This window comes from Plecotus auritus (genome assembly GCF_963455305.1).
Source record: "Plecotus auritus genome assembly, chromosome: X".
Taxonomy (NCBI): Eukaryota; Metazoa; Chordata; class Mammalia; order Chiroptera; family Vespertilionidae; genus Plecotus; species Plecotus auritus.
Window position 1 is genome coordinate 78266636 of NC_137784.1, and position 19455 is coordinate 78286090.

The 19455-nt window shown below is 40.4% G+C and overlaps 1 protein-coding gene across 2 annotated transcripts in view; it reads right to left on the minus strand.

Moving 5' to 3' along the window:
• The window catches only part of ZMAT1 (zinc finger matrin-type 1), a 119985-nt gene that overhangs the window by 35033 nt on the left and 65497 nt on the right, over window positions 1-19455 (minus strand). The window lies entirely within an intron of this gene.

Here is a 19455-nt window from a genome sequence, read left to right on the forward strand (position 1 = left end):
GGTTCAATATCCGAAAATCAATAAATGTGATACATCACATAAACAAATTGAAAGATAAAAATCACATAGTCATATCAATTGATGCAGAAAAAGCATTTGACAAAATCCAACACCCTTTCTTGATAAAAACTCTCAACAAGGTGGGAATAGAAGGATCATACCTCAACATAATAAAAGCTATATATGATAAACCCACAGCTAACATCATACTCAATGGGCAAAAACTAAAACCATTTCCCCTAAGAACAGGAACAAGACAAGGATGCCCACTCTCACCACTCCTGTTTGACATAGTACTGGAAGTATTAGCCATTGCAATTAGACAAGAAGAAGAAATAAAAGGCATCCAAATTGGAAAAGAAGAAGTAAAGCTGTCCTTATTTGCAGATGGCATGATATTGTACATAAAAAACCCGAAAGACTCTATCAAAAAACTAACAGACTTAATAAATGAATTCGGCAATGTAGCAGGATACAAAATTAACGCCAAGAAATCTATGGCATTTCTATACACCAACAGTGAACTTACAGAAAGAGAGACTAAAAAAGCAATCCCATTTTCCATCGCACCAAAAAAATTAAGATACTTAGGAATAAACCTAACCAAGGAGGTAAAAGACCTATATGCGGAAAACTACAGGACATTGAAAAAAGAGATAGAGGAAGATGTAAACAGATGGAAGAACATACCATGTTCATGGATTGGTAGAATCAACATCATTAAAATGTCCATACTACCCAAAGCAATCTATAGATTCAATGCACTCCCCATTAAAATACCAACGGCATATTACACAGCCCTAGAAAGAACTCTCCAAAAATTCATCTGGAATAAAAAAAGACCCCAAATAGCCACAGCAATCCTGCGAAAGAAGAATAAAGTAGGAGGGATCTCAATACCAGATTTCAAGCTGTATTACAAAGCCACTGTCCTCAAAACAGCCTGGTACTGGCACAAGAACAGACTTATAGTTCAATGGAATAGAAAAGAGAATCGAGATATCGACCCAAACCACTATGCACAATTAATATTTGACAAAGGAGGCATGAACATACAATGGAGTCAAGACAGTCTCTTCAATAAATGGTGTTGGGAAAATTGGACAGATACATGCAAAAAAATGAAACTAGATCACCATCTTACACCATACACAAAACTAAACTCAAAATGGATACAGGACTTAAATATAAGACGGGAAACCATAAAAATACTAGAGAAATCCAGAGGCAGCAAAATCTCAGACATATGCCGAAAGAACTTTTTCAGTGATACTGCCCCTAGGGCATCGGAAGCCAAAGAGAAAATAAACAAATGGGACTGCATCAAAATAAAAAGGTTTTTCACAGCAAAAGAAACCATCAACAAAACAACAAGAAGCCCCACTGTATGGGAGAACATATTTGCAAATGTTATCACTGATAAAGGTTTAATCTCCAACATCTACAGGCAGCTTATACAACTTAATAAAAGGAAGATAAATGACCCAATAAAAAAATGGGCAAAGGACCAAAATAGAATCTTTTCGAAAGAAGACAGAAGGAAGGCCAAGAGACACATGAAAACATGCTCAAAGTCACTAATTATCCGAGAGATGCAAATCAAAACGGCAATGAGGTACCATCTCACACCTGTCAGAATGGCTATCATCAACAAATCAACAAACGACAAGTGTTGGTGAGGATGCGGAGAAAAAGGAACCCTCGTGCACTGCTGGTGGGAATGCAGACTGGTGCAGCCACTGTGGAGAACAGTATGGAGTTTCCTCAAAAAACTGAAAATGGAACTCCCATTTGACCCAGTAATCCCACTCCTAGGAATATATCCTAAGAAACTAGAAACACCAATCAGAAAGGATATATGCACCCCTATGTTCATAGCAGCACAATTTACAATAGCTAAGATTTGGAAACAGCCTAGGTGCCCGTCAGCAGATGACTGGATTAGAAAACTATGGTACATCTACACAATGGAATGCTATGCTGCCATAAAAAAGAAGGAATTACTACCATTTGTAGCAACCTGGATGGAATTGGAGAACATTATGCTAAGTGAAATAAGCCAGTCAATGAAAGAAAAATACCACATGATCTCACTCATTTGGGGATAATAAAAAACGTTATAAACTGATGAACAAAAAGATAAATACAGAGGCAGTAAAGCATCAAACAGACTGTCAAATTACAGCGGGAAGGTTAGGGAGAGGTGGGGGAAATAAGAGATCAACTGAAGGACTTATATAAGAGTATCCAACGGATGCAAAACATTGGGGGGTGAGGGCATGTATGGGAGTGGGGTGGGGGGGCAATGGTAAGATATGTACACATATAATACCTTAATAAAAAAAAGAAAAGAAAAAAATAAAAATAAATTTCAATATCAATGTATGAACTAAAAAAAAGCTTATTTTAAAATTTTCCGTGTTTAAGAATAACTATAGGGTACCCCCAAACATATATATGTATACACTTTAACAGCTGATAGCTCAATTTTAAAAATGAAATGTACTGTAATAAACACTGCCTTATTAATTATTCAAAGTGTGTGTATACATTGTTGGGGACACTGTATATAATTAGGAACATGTCAGAAATGACGTGATAGCCGGCCGGCATGGCTCAGTGGTTGAGTGTCGTCCTGTGAACCAGGAGGTCACTGTTTGATTCCCAGTTGATTCCTAGTCAGGGCACATACCCAAGTGTCAGGCTTAATCCCCAGTAGGGAACATGTAGGAGGCAGCTGATCAATGGTTCTCTCTCATCATTGATGTTGCTCTCTCTCCATCTCCCTTTCTCTCTGAAATCAATAACAAAAAAAGAAATGACTTGATGAACAGTTACAAATGCATCTCTACAATATATATTATCACGTCTGAATTATATTTTAAATTGTTTTAAAATATATGATTTATCTAACTTTGACTCTAAAATCAGTAAGGTGCAGTGTTTAAAATGTATATCAGAACTTCATTTTATATTTAAGTACTATATGCAATCTGAGCATAGTGGTAGGATCTTGAACTTACTAATAAAATCTTTAATAAGTAAATATTATCACTTGGTGGCAATATAACTTACTACAGAGGCAAAGTTTCCTTTAAGAAGACAACAGATGTTTCAAAATTCATAAAATTTAACACTCATTTATTTCGTACATTAACCTTTAATTCCAGATTTCCCCTCTTCTGATAATGAAAGTTTGAAACTGCAAGTTCCAAGATGGCTGCCGATGGGAGAGGAGGCAGCAAGATAGTGTGTGAGTGAGAGAATGAAAGGAGAGTGCATGGATGTGCAGGAAGTGTCTATACTTGTAAGTGAGGGACAGCTATTTCCCAGGGCCTGCGGGATGGGGCTCCCCTGGCCAGGCAGCCTCTACTGCTGATGAGATCTCTCCTGCAGTGGCCAGTGCTGCCACAGAGACTGTGCCATCTTGAAGAGGAGAGTGGCGGTGATCTGAATCCCACCATTACTTCCACTGGGGAGATCTCGGATACCTCCTGGGACCCTACAACGACAACCCCTAGGGACAAGCTGCCTCAGTTGTGAACCCAGGAATACCAAGACGCCAGCCTCTCCAACCACGGGCACCTAGAAAGTCAGTCCAGGAGGAGACAAAGCGACGTGAATACGTGGACGAGCCCTGCGCCTTCGCACAGAGCAGATAGAAGGAACAGCTGAATCAATTACATCCACTGGAATTGGCAAATTAAACAGAGCTGGTGAGGCAATCCATTGACAGAAAGGTCAGATATTGTCTAGGAAAAGGACACAGAGAGCTACATAACCAGACATCCATAGAGGAGGGATCATGGGGAGACAAAGAAACAGCCCGCATACGAAAGAAAAGAAGGAATCACCAGAAAAGAAAGTAAACAAAATGGAGGCAAGCAACCTGTCAGAGAAAGAATTCAGAGCAATGGTCATAAGGTTGCTGAAAAGGTTGGAAGACAAATTCAACAACGTGTGTAAGAACCAAGAGGAAATGAAGAAGAACCAAGAAGAGATGAAAAATTACATCGCTGCAATAAAGTATGCAATAGAAAGCATCAAGAGTAGACTAGAAGAAGCAGAAGACCATATCAGTGAGCTAGAAGACAAAGTAGGAAAAAATACCCAAGCAGAGCAGCATCTAAAAAAAATACTTAAAAAACAGGAGGAAAGTCTAAGGAAACTTTGGGAGAACAGGAAACGAAACATCAGCATAATAGGGGTGCCAGAAGGGGAGGAAACTGAGCAAGAAATAGAAAACCTGTTTGAAAAAGTAATGACAGAAATCTTCCCTGATATAGGGAAGAAAAAAACTCACACAAGTCCAAGAAGCTCACAGGGTCCCAAACAAAATGAACCCCAAAAGACCAACACCAAGACACAATATAATTAAACTGGCAAAACCAACGACAAAGTAAGAATCTTAAAGGCTGCCAGAAAGAGACAGAAAGTTGCCTACATAGGATCCCCCATCACACTAGTAATTGATTTCCCAACAGAAACACATCAGGCCAGAAGGAAATGGAATGAAATATACAAAGTCATGCAAAGGAAGGGTCTGAATCCAAGAATACTGTACCCAGCAAGGCTATCAATCAAAATTGAGGGTGAAATCAGGAGCTTCACAGACAAAAAAGGACTAAGGGAGTTTATTACCACCAAACCAGCAATGCAAGAAATGCTAAACGGTCTGCTGTAAAAAGAAGAAATAGGAAGGGAAGAAGGAACACAGGGGTAAAGAATAAAAATGGTGACAAACAAGTACCTATCAATAATAACTTTAAATGCAAGTGGATTAAATGCCCCAATCAAAGGAAATAAGGTAGCTGAGTGGATAAGAAAACATGACCCATATATCTGCTGTCTACAGGAAAATCACCTCAGAACAAAGGACTCACACAGACTGATGTTGAAGGGATGGAAAAAGGTTTTTCTGGTGAATGAAAAAAAAGCTGGGGTAGCAATACTTATATCTGACAAATTAGACCTCAAAGTGAAGGCCATACAAGAGATAAGGAAGGCCACTTCATAATACTAAAGAGAGCATTCAGCAAGAAGATATAACTCTGGTAAACATATATGCACCCAATACAGGAGCACCCAAATACATAATAAACTTGTGGAGGATATCAAGGGAGAAATTGGCAGCATACAGTCATAGTAGGGGACTTTAATACCCCACTAACAGCACTGGACAAATCCTCTAAACAAAAAATCAGCAAAGAAACATTAATCATAAATGACTCACTAGATCAGATGGAATTAATTGACATCTTCAGAAGATTTCAGCCCAAAGCCACAGAATATATATTCCTCTCAAGTGCACATGGGTCATTTTCAAAGATAGACCACATATGGGACACAGGCAAAGCCTCTTCAAGTTCAAAAAGACAGAAATCATATCAAGCATCTTTTCAGATCACAATAGCATAAAACTAGAAATCAACTACTACAAAAACAATAAAAAAATTAAACACCTGGAGGCTAAATTGCATGCTATTAAACAATGATTGGGTTACCAAAGAGATCAAAGAAGAATTAAAAAGCATCCTGGCAACAAATCACAATGAAAACACAACAATCCAAAATCTGTGGTACACAGTGAAAGCAGTCTTGAGAGAAAAGTTCATAGCTCTACAGGCCTATATCAAAAAACAAGAAACAATGGTAATAAATTATCTCACCATAGAACTCAAAGAGTTAGAAAGAGAGCAACAAGAAAAGGCCAGTGTAAGCAGAAGGAAGGAAATAATAAAAATCAGAGTGGGAAAAAATGACATAGACACCAAAAAAAAAAAAAAATACAAAAGATCAACAAATCCAAGATCTGCTTCTTTGAAAGGATAAACAAGATTGATGAACCTCTAGCCAGGCTCACTAAGAAGCAAAGAGAGAGGACCCAAATAAACAAAATTTGAAATGAAAGAGGTGAAGTAACAACTGATCCCACAGAAGATAAATGATCCAATAAAAAAATGGGCAACAGACCTAAATAGAATCTTTTCGAAAGAAGACAGAAGGAAGGCCAAGAGACACATGAAAACATGCTCAAAGTCACTAATTATCCGAGAGATGCAAATCAAAACGACAATGCGATACCATCTCACACCTGTCAGAATGGCTATCATCAACAAATCAACAAACGACAAGTGTTGGCGAGGATGCGGAGAAAAAGGAACCCTTGTGCACTGCTGGTGGGAATGCAGACTGGTGCAGCCACTGTGGAGAACAGTATGGAGTTTCCTCAAAAAACTGAAAATAGAACTCCCATTTGACCCAGTAATCCCACTCCTGGGAATATATCCTAAGAAACTAGAAACACCAATCAGAAAGGATATATGCACCCCTATGTTCATAGCAGCACAATTTACCATAGCTAAGATTTGGAAACAGCCTAAGTGCCCATCAGCAGATGACTGGATCAGAAAACTATGGTACATCTACACAATGGAATACTATGCTGCCATAAAAAAGAAGGAATTACTACCATTTGTAGGCACCTGGATGGAATTAGAGAACATTATGCTAAGTGAAATAAGCCAGTCAATGAAAGAAAAATACCACATGATCTCACTCATTTGGGGATAATGAAAAACATTATAAACTGATGAACCAAAAGATAGATACAGAGGCAGTAAAGCATCAAACAGACTGTCAAATTACAGCAGTAAGGTTAGGGAGAGGTGGGGGAAATAAGAGATCAACTGAAGGACTTACATGCATGTATATAAGAGTAACCAACGGATGCAAAACATTGGGGGGTGAGGCATGTATGGGAGTGGGGTAGGGGGGGCAATGGTAAGATATGTACACATATAATACCTTAATAAAAAAATAAAAATAAAACATTAAAAAAAACTGATCCCACAGAAATACAAATTATTATGAAAAAATACTATGAACAACTCTATTCCAACAAAATGGACAACCTAGATGAAATGGACATATTCTTAGAAAAATACAAGCTTCCAAAACTCAATCAGGAAGAATAAAAAAATGTGAATAGGCTGATAACTACTGAAGAAATTGAAGCAGTCATCAGAAATCTTCCAACAAACAAAAGCGCTGGTCTGGACGGCTTTACAAGGGAGTTCTAACAAACATTCAAAGAAGAACTAAAACCCATCCTCCTCAGCTATTCCAAAAAAATGCAAGAGGTAGGCACACTTCCAAGCTCTTTCTAAGAAACCAGCATTACCCTGATCCCAAAACCAGATAAAGACACCACAAAAAAGAGAACTACAGGCCAATATCCTTGATGAACATAGATTCTAAAATTCTCAACAAAATCCTAGCAAATTGGATTCAGCAGTACATTAGAAAGATCATACACATGACCAATTGGGATTTATTCTGGGGATGCAAGGATGGTACAATATCCGCAAATCAATTAATGTGATACATCACATAAACAAACTGAGAGACAAAAATCACATAATCATATCAATCAATACAGAAAAAGCATTTGACAAAATTCAACACTCTTTCTTGATAAAATCTCTCAGCAAAGTGGGGATAGAGGCATCATACCTCAATATAATAAAAGCCTTATATGACAAACCTACAGCCAACATCATACTAAATGGGCAAAAACTAAGTTCATTTCCCCTAAGAACAGGAACAAGACAGGGATGCCTGCTTTCACCACTCTTGTTTGACATAGTACTGGAAGTGCTAGCCATAGTGATCAGACAAGAAGAAGAATTAAAAGGCACCCAAATTGGAAAAGAAGAAGTAAAACTGTCCTTATTCACAAATGACATGATACTATACATAGAAATCCCCAAAGACTCCATCAAAAAACTACTAGACCTAATAAATGAATTTGGCAATGTAACAGGATACAAAATTAACACCCAGAAATCTATGGCCTTTTTATACACCAATAATGAACTCACAGAAAGAGAAATGAAAAAAAAATCCCATTTACCATTGCACCAGAAAATTAAGATACCTAGGAATAAACTTAACTAAGGATGTAAAAGACCTGTACTCGGAAAACTTCAGGATATTGAAAAAAGAGATACAGGAAGACATAAACAAATGGAAGAATATACCATGTTCATGGATTGGTAGAATCAACATCATTAAAATGTCCATACTACCCAAAGAAATCTACAGATTCAATGCAATCCCCATTAAAATACCAATGGCATATTTCAAAGATCTAGAACAAACTGTCCAAAAATTCATCTGGGATAAAAAAAGACCCCGAATAGCCACAGCAATTCTGAGAAAGAAGAACAAAGTTGGAGGGATCACATTACCAGATATCAAGCTATATTACCAAGCCATGGTTCTCAAAACTTCCTGGTAATGGCACAAGAACAGACATATAGACCAATGGAACAGAACAGAGAACCCAGAAATCGACCCAAGCCATTATGCTCAATTAATATTTGACAAAGGAGGCAAGAGCATACAATGGAGTCAAAACAGTCTCTTCAATAAATGGTGCTGGAACATTTGGACAGATACATGAAAAAAATGAAACTAGATCACCAAATTACACCATACACAAAAACAACTCAAAATGGCTAAAGGACTTAAATGTAAGACAGGAAACCATAAAAATCCTACAAGACTCCATAAGCAGCAAAATAGCAGACATATGTTGTAGCAATATCTTTAGAGACACAGCTCCTAGGGCAATGAAGACTAAGGAGAAAATAAACAAATGGGACTACATCAAAATAAAAAGCTTCTGCAAGCAAAAGAAACCATCCACAAAACAACAAGAAAGCCCACTGCATGGGAGAACATATTTGCCAATGATATTTCCGATAATGGTTTAATCCCCAAAATTTACAGAGAAGTCATACAACTTAACAAAAGGAAGATAACCCAATCAAAAAATGGGCAATGGACCTAAATAGATACTTTTCAAAAGAGGACCTAAGGAAGGCCAAGAGGCATATGAAAACATACTCAAAGTCACTAATCATCCGAGAGATGCAAATCAAAATTACGATGCAGTACCATCTCACACCTGTCAGAATGGCTATCATCAACAAATCAACAAGTGCTGGCGAGGATGCAGAGAAAAAGGAACCCTCGTGCACTGCTGGTGGGAATGCAGACTGGTGCAGCCACTGTGGAGAATAGTATGGAGTTTCCTCAAAAAACTAAAAATGGAACTCCCATTTGACCCAGTGATCCCACTTCTAGGAATATATCCCAAGAAACTAGAAACACCAATCAGAAAGGATAGATGTACCCCTATGTTCATAGCAGCACAACTTACCATAGCTAAAATTTGGAAACTGCCTAAGTGCCCATCAGTAGATGAGTGGATTAAAAACCTGTGGTACATCTACACAATGGAATACTACACTGTGGTAAAAAAGAATGAATTCTTATCATTTGCAACAGCATGGATGGAATTGGAGAGCATTATGCTAAGCCAAATAATCCATGCCTTTGGGCATCATTTAGCTTTGTTGATATTTATTGAGGGAAATTTAGAAGTACTATGGTAGACATTTTAGAAAGAGATAAGAAAAAAGAATGAGCACTTATTGAAGGCCTTCTATATGCCAAACAAGGTAACTGTTATATCTTTAAAACAAATATGCAAGGTAAGGCATTTCCCACATTGTGAAAGTAAGGAAATTGGAATTCATGGAAATCAAAATAATTTGTCACATGTATTATTTGGTGGAGCTGGCACCTAAAACTTTATCTTGACTTTTCCATTATACACACATAATAGTTCCATATGGTGGAAATGATAATGCAAGTACATAATTCCTAATTTCAAGGAATTTAAAAATTAGTAAGGAAGATAATATGTGTATAGAAATAACTATGATCCCAAGATCAAAATGTCTTAAGTGCTATAAAACATAAAGTACAGTATGTTCCTGCTGAGGAGTTTGAGAAAAGCTTTCTAGAAGAGAACATGTTTTGAACTAAGTTTTAAAAGATGTGTAAAATTCAGATTAAAAAAATGGAATCTACTTTGCAGATTGGTTTAAAGGGCTAAAGATATAACAGTTACCTTGCTTTGCATATAGAAGGCCTTCAATAAATGCTCTTTTTTGAGGGGGGAAACAAGAGTATGAAGGACAATAACTGAAAGTTTTGAATGTGGCCAAACCATAATCAGCTTCATGAGGGCACCTGAATTTAATTCTGCATTCAACAAAGAAAAAGAAGAGACTTAAAATGGAGATATGAGTTAGGAACCAGTTTCAGGCAAGCGGTCATGAGATTTGAACCAGATTAAGACAGAAGGTGCTTGCACATACACACACACACCACATACCACACACACACGCACACACACACACACACACACACACATACACACACACACACGAGTGAATATAGGAGGCACATCTATCAAAACTAGAGGGTATTAAAGCCTAAGTTTAGAACTTTCTATTAACGCAGTAAGTCTTTTGATCTATAACATTTAACATTAAGCAATGTTGTTCCTGATGAAAGAAGTGAAACTTTGACTTTAGGTGCAATAAATTCACTTACAATTACTTGTCAATGGCAAATTCTTTGTGGGTGTACTATAATGAATGTGTTGATGTTTGACTTCAGTATATCAAAAAGTAATACACAAAAACCTGAAATTAATCAAGAAGATAGAGCGATGATGCATATTAAAATTTACTTTAAAATGATTTACCCTAATTTTCTTAAACGAGCATGCTTACCTAATCAATTCAAATATGATTACATTTACATTCAAAATTTCAGGAACAAATCTCCATGTAAATGTCATTCTTCTCCAGAGTTTCACATAAAATTCACATGCACAGATTTTCAAAATCATACATGCTGAATTACAATAAAAATGTGACAATTAAGCACAGTTAATGTGAAAGATTCAGCAGTCTGTAAGTTTATTTAGATTTTCAAAGATATGTTATATCTACCACAGTAGAAGTAAAATGATTCCCAGCTATGTATGTTCTTAAAATAAAGTAAATTAAAAATATAAAAACAAAATCTCTGCAGGTAACAATATATCCAGAAGTAATTCTGATGATCAACCACATTGGGAATCACTGCCCTACAGGATAGGCTCAGATCCTGACACATAATGGCTATCCAATAGCTATTTGGTGACTCAGCTAGTTGATATAAAGGTCTTGTGACCTAGAATGATAATTATCAAGCTAAATGTGTTTTAGTGTAACAAGAAGAAATTTTTTTTTAAAGAAAGAAAAGAATCTTTGCCACTACCTCAAATCTATTTAAATCTCCAGGGTTATGGCCCAAGAATCTGTGTTTTTAAATAGGGTCCCCAAGTTATCTCTTAAAAACTGCCAACCAAGTGATCCTAGTTAAACCTTCCACCAAGGAAGTTCTCAACCCTGGCTGCATATTAAAATCACCTGGGATTTTTTTAAAACACCAATGTCCAGGCTCCATCGAAGACTAATTAGCCAGAATCTCTGGGAGTGATTCCCAGTCATAGTTTTCTTTGTTTTTATTGTTGACATTATTACAGATGTTCCCTATTTCCCTCCCTTTACCCACCTCCACCCAGCCTCAGCCTAACCCCCACCCCACCTCTGGCCATCACCACACTGTTGTCTGTGTCCATGGGCTATGCATATATGTTATTTAGCTAATGGCTTCACCTTCTTTCATTCAGTCCCCCCCCATCCCCTTCCCCTCTGACCTCTGTCAGTCTGTTCCATGTATCTATGCCTCTGGTTCTATTTTGTTTGTCAGGTTATTTTGTTTATTAGATGCCACATATAAGTGAGATCATATGGTATTTGTCTTTCTGTGTCTGACTTATTTCACTTAGCATAATAAACTCCAGGTCCATCCATGCTGTCACAAAAGTTGGGTTCCTTTTTTTTTACAGCCACATAGCTTTCCATTGTGAAAATGTACCTCGGCATTTTTATCCACTTATCTACTGATGGGCACTTGGGCTGTTTCCAAATCTTGGCTATTGTAAATTCTGCTATGAACATAGGGGTGCATATATTCTTTCTGATTGGTGTTTCGGAATTCATAGGATATTCCTAGAATTTTTTGAGGAAACTCCATACTGTTTTCCACAGTGGCTGCATCAGTCTACATTCCTACCAACAGTGCACAAGTATTCCCTTTTCTCCACATCCTCACCAGTACTTGTTCTTTATTTATTGATGGGAGCCTTTCTGACAGGTGTGAAGTGATACCTCGTTGTGGTTTTAATTTGCATCTCTCTGATGTTTAGTGATGCGGAGCATTTTTTCATATGTCTCTTGGACATCTGTATGTGCTCTTTGGAGAAATGCCTATTAAGGTCCTTTGCTCTTTTTTTAATTGAATGTTTGTCTTCCTGGTGTTGACTTGTATTTGTTTTTTAAAGCTTTCCAGGTGATTATGTTGCACAGTGAAGACTGAGAAGCACTAGTATCTTTTTAGCAATCAAAATTTCATGTGTTTTTATTGAACTACTAGGGTCCCTGTGCATGAATTGGTGCACCTTGAAAGGAATTGTGGGCCGCGAGGCTGCGGTGGGCAAAGGGGCAGGTCTCAGACCATCCTCTGCACCCCTGCCTGGCCTCTCCCACCACGCTCCCAGTCCCCCGTCTGCCAGCAGCCCTGCTCCCACCACTGCTGCTTCCACCCACTGACGGCACGGAGCGATTGGGGCCAGCACCAGCAGTGGGTACGAGCAGGGCCAGCACTGTCAGCAGGTGCAAGCTGCGAGTGCCGGCCCTGATCACCCCTCAGGAGCAGGGGGAGGTGGAGAAGTCCTCAGGGGTAATCGGAGCCAGCACCCACCGCTTGCACCTGCTGACAGCGCCGAGCAATCAGGACCAGCACCGGACACCGGCAGTGGGTGCGAGTGGCAGTTCCAGTGCCAGCTGCAGGTGCAAGCAGGGCCATCACTGGCAGTGGGTGCAAGCGCCCATCAGGACCACAGAGCACAAGAGCAAAGAATTTTCATTAACTCATCAAGTGCCCAGTCAGTCACTGGTGACTAACACTATACTTTCTGTCCAGAAGACAAAACAGGCTGGGCGCTTAATGTGTTAAACACCAGAGGCTTGCCCCAATAACAGCGACTGGTGCCCTGCCTTGGTCTGGCACCCCTACTCACCTGCTCCACCATCTCGCCGCGGCCTGCCATATTCTGCCCTCTGCTGCCTGCTGCCGATGCCTGCCATGTTCCACACATGCCCCCTGGTGGTCAGCACACATCATAGTGAATGGTTGTTTGGTTGTTCCGCCATTTGGTCTATTTGCATATTAGGTTTTATATATAGAGATAATCTGATTTCCTAGAGTAGAGGGTCTCAAGCTTTAGTGTACATCAGAATCACTGGAGAGCATGTTAAAAGAGATTGCTGGATCCACCCCCAGAATTTCTAATTCAGTAGTTCTGCGATGGGGGCCAAGGAGGTACTTTTTTAAAAAAATCCTCACCCAAGATTATTTTTCCATTGATTTTTTTAGAGAGAGTGGAAGACAGAGGGAAAGACAGAGACAAATATCAATGTAAAAGAAACACATTGATTGGCTGCCTCCTGCATGCGCCCTGACCAGGGCCCAGGCTGGGGAGGAGCCTGCAACCAAGGTACATGCCCATGACTGGAATCAAACCCGGAACCTTTCAGTCCGCAGGCCGATGCTATATCCACTGAGTCAAACCGGCTAGGCGCAGCCGTGGGCAAACTACGGCCCACGGGCCGGATCCGGCTGTTCTATCCAGTTCTCTTGCTCTCCCCTCCGCTCCTTTACTTTGAATTTATATTAGTTCACACAAACACTTCATCCATGTTTTTGTTCCAGCCCTCCGGTCCAGTTTAAGAACCCATTGTGACCCTCGAGTCAAAAAGTTTGCCCACCCCTGGGCTAGGGCATTAGGTATATTTTTTTAAAAGTTCTCTGATGAGGTTGATGCTGCTGATCCAGGGAGCCACACATTGAGAATCACTGTCTTAAAGCTTCCATTGATCCTAGTTCTATTCCTTGAATTGTGGTAAGTATAATTCCTCTTCTAATATGGAAATCCTGAAATATTTTAAGAGAATCATTGCAGCTTTATTCCTTCCCTCCATCTTTAGTCTTTTTGTGAATGGATCCCAGTTCCATCATGCAGCATGATTTTGAGTCCTCTTACTAGTTTTCTGAAATCCCTGCCATTCATAAAGTGCAACATAAACACAATCACCCTAATGGGGTCACTAGAACAAAACAAACAAACAAACAAAGTAAAATGAGATCATCACCTCATTTTTTTAAATTGTGGTAAAAAAAAATACCACGAAATTTACCATCCTAACCATTTTGAAGTGTATAGTTGCATAGTGTTAAGTATATTCACCTACTTATTTAAAACATTTCTATTAGTATAACCTAAGAAGATGCAACTAGTCCACCTTCTTACACGATATATTCAAAATGGATTAAAGACAGCCCTGGATGGTGTGGTTGAATTGATTGTGTGTTGTCCCATGAAGTGATGGGCTGCTGATTTGATTCCCAGTCAGGGCACATACCTGGGCCTTGAGCTCCATCCCAGGTAGGGGACGTGCAGGAGATAGCCAATACATATTGTGCTCTCCCATTGATGTTTCTCTTTCCCATTAATGTTCTTCTCTCTATACCTTCTTCTCTCTAAAAATCAATAAACTATTAAAAAAAGATTGAGGTTTTAAAAAAAGGATTAGACTTAAATGTACGACTTGAAACCATAAAAATCCTAGAAGAAAGTACAGGAAGTAAAATCTCTGACATTTCTCTTTAGCAATATTTTTTTTTTTCTGATATACTTCCTTGGGCAAGGAAAACAAAAGAAAATATATACAAACTAGAGGCCTGGTGCATGAAATTCGTGCACAGGGGGGTGTGTCCCTCAGCCCAGCCTGCATGCTCTCCAATCTGGGACTCCTCGAGGGATGTCCAACTGCCTGTTTAGGCCCGATCCAGGTAGGATCGGGCCTAAACGGGCAGTCAGACATCCCTCTCACAATCCAGGACTACTGGCTCCCAACTGCTCGCCTGCCTGCCTTCCTGATTGCCCCTAACCGCTTCTGCCTGCCAGCCTGATCACCCCCTAACCACTCCTCTGCCAGCCTGATTGATGCCTAACTGCTCCCCTGCCAGCCTGTTTGCTCCTAACTGCCCTCCCCTGCAGGCCTGGTCACCCCTAACTGCCCTCCCCTGCAGGCCTGGTCACCCCTAACTGCCCTCCCCTGCAGGCCTGGTCACCCTTAATTTCCGTCCCCTGCAGGCCTGGGTCCCCCCCAACTGCCCTTCCCTGCAGGCCCAGTCACCCCCAACTTCCCTCCTCTGCCGGCCTGGTCACCCCTAACTGCCCTCCCCTGCAGGCCTGGTCACCCTTAACTTCCCTCCCTTGCGGGCCTGGTCCTCCCAACTGCCCTCCCCTGCTGGCCATCTTGTGGTGGCCATCTTGTGTCCACATGGGGGCAGGATCTTTGACCACATGGGGGCAGCCATCTTGTGTGTTAGAGTGACAGTCAATTTGCATATTATTCTTTTATTAGAAAGGATTAGATAGGATAGAGGCCTGGTGCACGGGTGGGGGCCAGCTGGTTTGCCCTGAAGGGTGTCCTGGATCAGGGTGGGGGTTCTCTTGGGGCGTGAGGCGGCCTGGGTGAGGGGCCTGAGGTGGTTTTCAGGTCGGCCACGCCCCCCAGCGACCCAAGCGGAGGTCCTGGTATCTGGGATTTATTTATCTTCTATAATTGAAACTGTATCCTTGAGCAGAGCCAAGCCTCCTGCTCGCTCCGTGGCTGTAGCCATTTTTGTTGGGATTTATTTATCTTCTATAATTGAAACTTTGTAGCCTTAAGCGGAGGCCTGGGCCGGCCAGGGCTGTGGAAACTTGGCTTCCTCCATCGCCAGGGGCAACCCTAGCCTCCTGCTCTCTCCAGCTCCATGGCTGCCACCATTTTTGTTGGGATTTATTTATCTTCTATAATTGAAATTTTGTAGCCTTAAGCGGAGGACAAGGCAGGCCAGGGCAGGTGGAAAGCTTGGCTTCCTCCATTGCCGGGGAAACCCAAACCTCCTGCTCTCTCTGTGGCTGCAGCCATCTTGGTTGGGTTAATTTGCATATTTGCTCCTGATTGGCTGGTGGGCGTGGCTTGTGGGTGTAGCAGAGGTATGATCAATTTGCATATTACTCTTTTATTAGTTAGGGTGGGACTACATCAAACTTAAAAGATTTTGCATAGCAAAGGAAACCATAAACAAAATAAAAATACAACCTACTGAAAGGGGAAGATATTCACCAATGATACATCTTATAAGGGGTTAATATCCAAAATTTATAAAGAATTCATACTACTCAATAGCAAAAAACCAACCAAATAATCCAATTGAAAAATGGCAGAGGGCCCTGGCCAGGTGGCTCAGTTGGTTAGAGCATTGTCCTGTACACCAAAAGGTTGCAGATTCAATTCCAGGACAAGGCACATATCTAGGTTTTGGGTTTTTTCCTGGTCTGGGCTCATGAGGGAGGTAGCTGATCAATGATTCTCTCTCACATTGATGCTTCTCTCTCTCTCTCTTTCTCTTCCTCTCTCCCTTCCTCTGTCTCTAAAATCAATAAAAACATATCCTCAGGTGAGGATTAAAAAGAATGGGCAGAGGACTTCTCTAAAGAGGACATACAGCCTGGCTGGCATGGCTCGGTGGTTAAGCCTGGTGGTTGAGCATCAACCTATGAACCAGGAGGTGGAGGTTCAATTCCCAATCAGGGCACACGCCTGGGTTAAGGGCTCGATCGCCAGTGTGGGGCATGTGGGAGGCAGCTGATCAATGATTCTCTCTCATCTTTGATGTTTCTATCTTTCTCTCTCTCTCCCTCTTCCTTCCTCTCTGAAATCAATAAAAAATATTTTTTTTAAAAGAGGACATACAGATCACCCAGAGACATATGAAAAGATGCTCAACATCAAATTAAAACCACAAGGCGATACCACCTCACACCTTTCAGAATGGTTATCATCAATACATCCACAAACAACAAGTGGGACTAGTATGTGGAGAAAATGAAATGCTCACCCTCGTGCACAGTTGATGGGAATGAATATTGGTGCAACCACTATGGAAAATAGTATAGAGTTCCCTTCCAAAATTAAAAATGGAACTTCCTTGTGACCAAGCAATTCCACTTCTGGAGATTTACCTGAAGAAACCCAAAACACTAATTTGAAAGAATATATGCACCCCTATGCTCATTGCAGCATTATTTACAATAGCCAATATATGGAAACCATCCAAGTGCCTATCAATAGACAAGTGCATAAAGAAGAAGTGGTACATATATACAATGGAATATTACTCGACCATAAAAAATTCAAATCTTACCATTTGAGACAGTATGGATGGACCTAGAAGGTATTATGCTAAGTGAAATAAGTCAGTTCCAAAAAAGACAAATATCATATGATTTCACTTATATGTGGAATCTACAGAACAAAATAAAATTGAAACACACTCATAGATACAGAGAGCAGACTGGTGGTTGCCAGAGAAGAGGGGGTTTGGGGGACTGGATGAAAGAGGTGAAGGTATAAGAAGTATAAATTGGAAGTTACATAATAGTCACAGGGATGTAAAGTACAGCATAGGGAATATACCAATAGACAATAATGTTGCAATGACTTTGTGGTTACCAGGTGGGTGCTAAAAATATCAGGGGAAACACTTTGTAAAGTGTATGATTGTCTGGCCACTATGATGTACACCCTGAAGCCAATAAAATGTTGAAAGTGAACTGTCATTGAAAAATTAAAATTAAAAAACAAACTTTAAGGCAATATAGCCTAAGACAGTTTCACCATTTATTGGTGGTCACATCATACTGTTGACTCATGCTATGCCAACTTTTGACTAAAATATAAGCTTCTTTTTTACCTAAGCTAGTTAAACTTTGTCTCAGTGGTTCTCAACCTTTCTAATGCCGCGACCCTTTAATACAGTTCCTCATGTTGTGGTGACCCCGAACCATAAAATTATTTTCGTTGCTACTTCATAACTGTAATTTTGCTACTGTTATGAATCATAATGTAAATACCTTGTGTTTTCCGATGGTCTTAGGCTCTACAGCAGCAGTTCTCAACCTGTGGGTTATGAGGCGGCCTGGGTGAGGGGCCTGTGGTGGTTTTCAGGCCGGCCACCCCCCCCCCCCCCAGCGACCCAAGCGGAGGTCCTGGTATCTGGGATTTATTTATCTTCTATAATTGAAACTTTGTATCCTTGAGCAGAGCCAAGCCTGAGAACAGGTTGAGAACCGCTAGCAGGGTCGCCTAAGACCATCGGAAAACACAGATATTTACATTACGATTCATAACAGTAGCAAAATTACAGTTATGAAGTAGCAACGAAAATAATTTTATGGTTCGGGGTCACCACAACATGAGGAACTGTATTAAAGGGTCGCGGCATTAGAAAGGTTGAGAACCACTGTCTAGATTCTAGAACATAGTTATATAGTTTAAAAATTTTCAGACCCAATATAAACTTATATTTGTCTCATTAAACATTTACCTTGTTGGATTCTACCAGTTATTCCAGCCTCTCAAAATCTTTTAAATCCTAAATCTGTCAACAGGAGGTTTGTGGAGGGTGGCTTTTTACTAAGAACAATTATATATGACTAGTGGCACGGTGCACGAAATTCGTGCACGGGGGGGGGGGGGGGCGGGTTGTCCCTCAGCCCGGCCTGCATCCTACCCAATCTGGGACCCCTGTGGGATTGGGCCTAAACCGGCAGTTGGACAACCTCCTCACAATCCGGGACTGCTGGCTCCTAACCGCTCACCTGCCTGCCTGCTTGATTGCCCCTAACCACTCTGCATGCTGGCCTGCTTGCCCCCAACTGCACCCCCCTGCCAGCCTGATCACCCCCAACTGGTCCCCTCTGCCGACCTGCTCGCCCCCAACTGCCCCCCTCTGCCAGCCTGATCACCCCCAACTGCCCTCCCCTCCTGGCCTGATCACCCCTAACTGCCTCTGCCTAGGCCTCACCACCATGGCTTTGTCTGGAAAGACATCTGGAAGGTCTCATGGTCTAATTAGCATATTACCCTTTTATTAACATAGATAGGATATGACATACTGCCATAACTATAACATATTACCAGTATTACTCTATGAGAATACGTACTTCATGCGATAGGAAGGCATCTAATACATTACATTGTATATGTTGTAAGTAGTAGGAAATACTGTATTCTTAGCAATAATATACACCCTGTGACTTCCCTTCCTGATTTGGGAATGGTTCCCCAGTTCCTTGAACGTTTCCTAGCCCCTAATGTATTTTTTTTTTTGTCATTCAGTGTAACTTTATTTACTGTTTATTGCACATGATTTGAGGTCTTTAATTTCTAACCACCAAAGATTCAAAGGACTATTTTTTCCAAGAAGTTTAACATTAACATTAGTGAATTCATGTATTCATGTGTTTTTATTGTAAACATCTGAATTATTCACATTGTCATAGATCCTGAATCATAAGCGTGG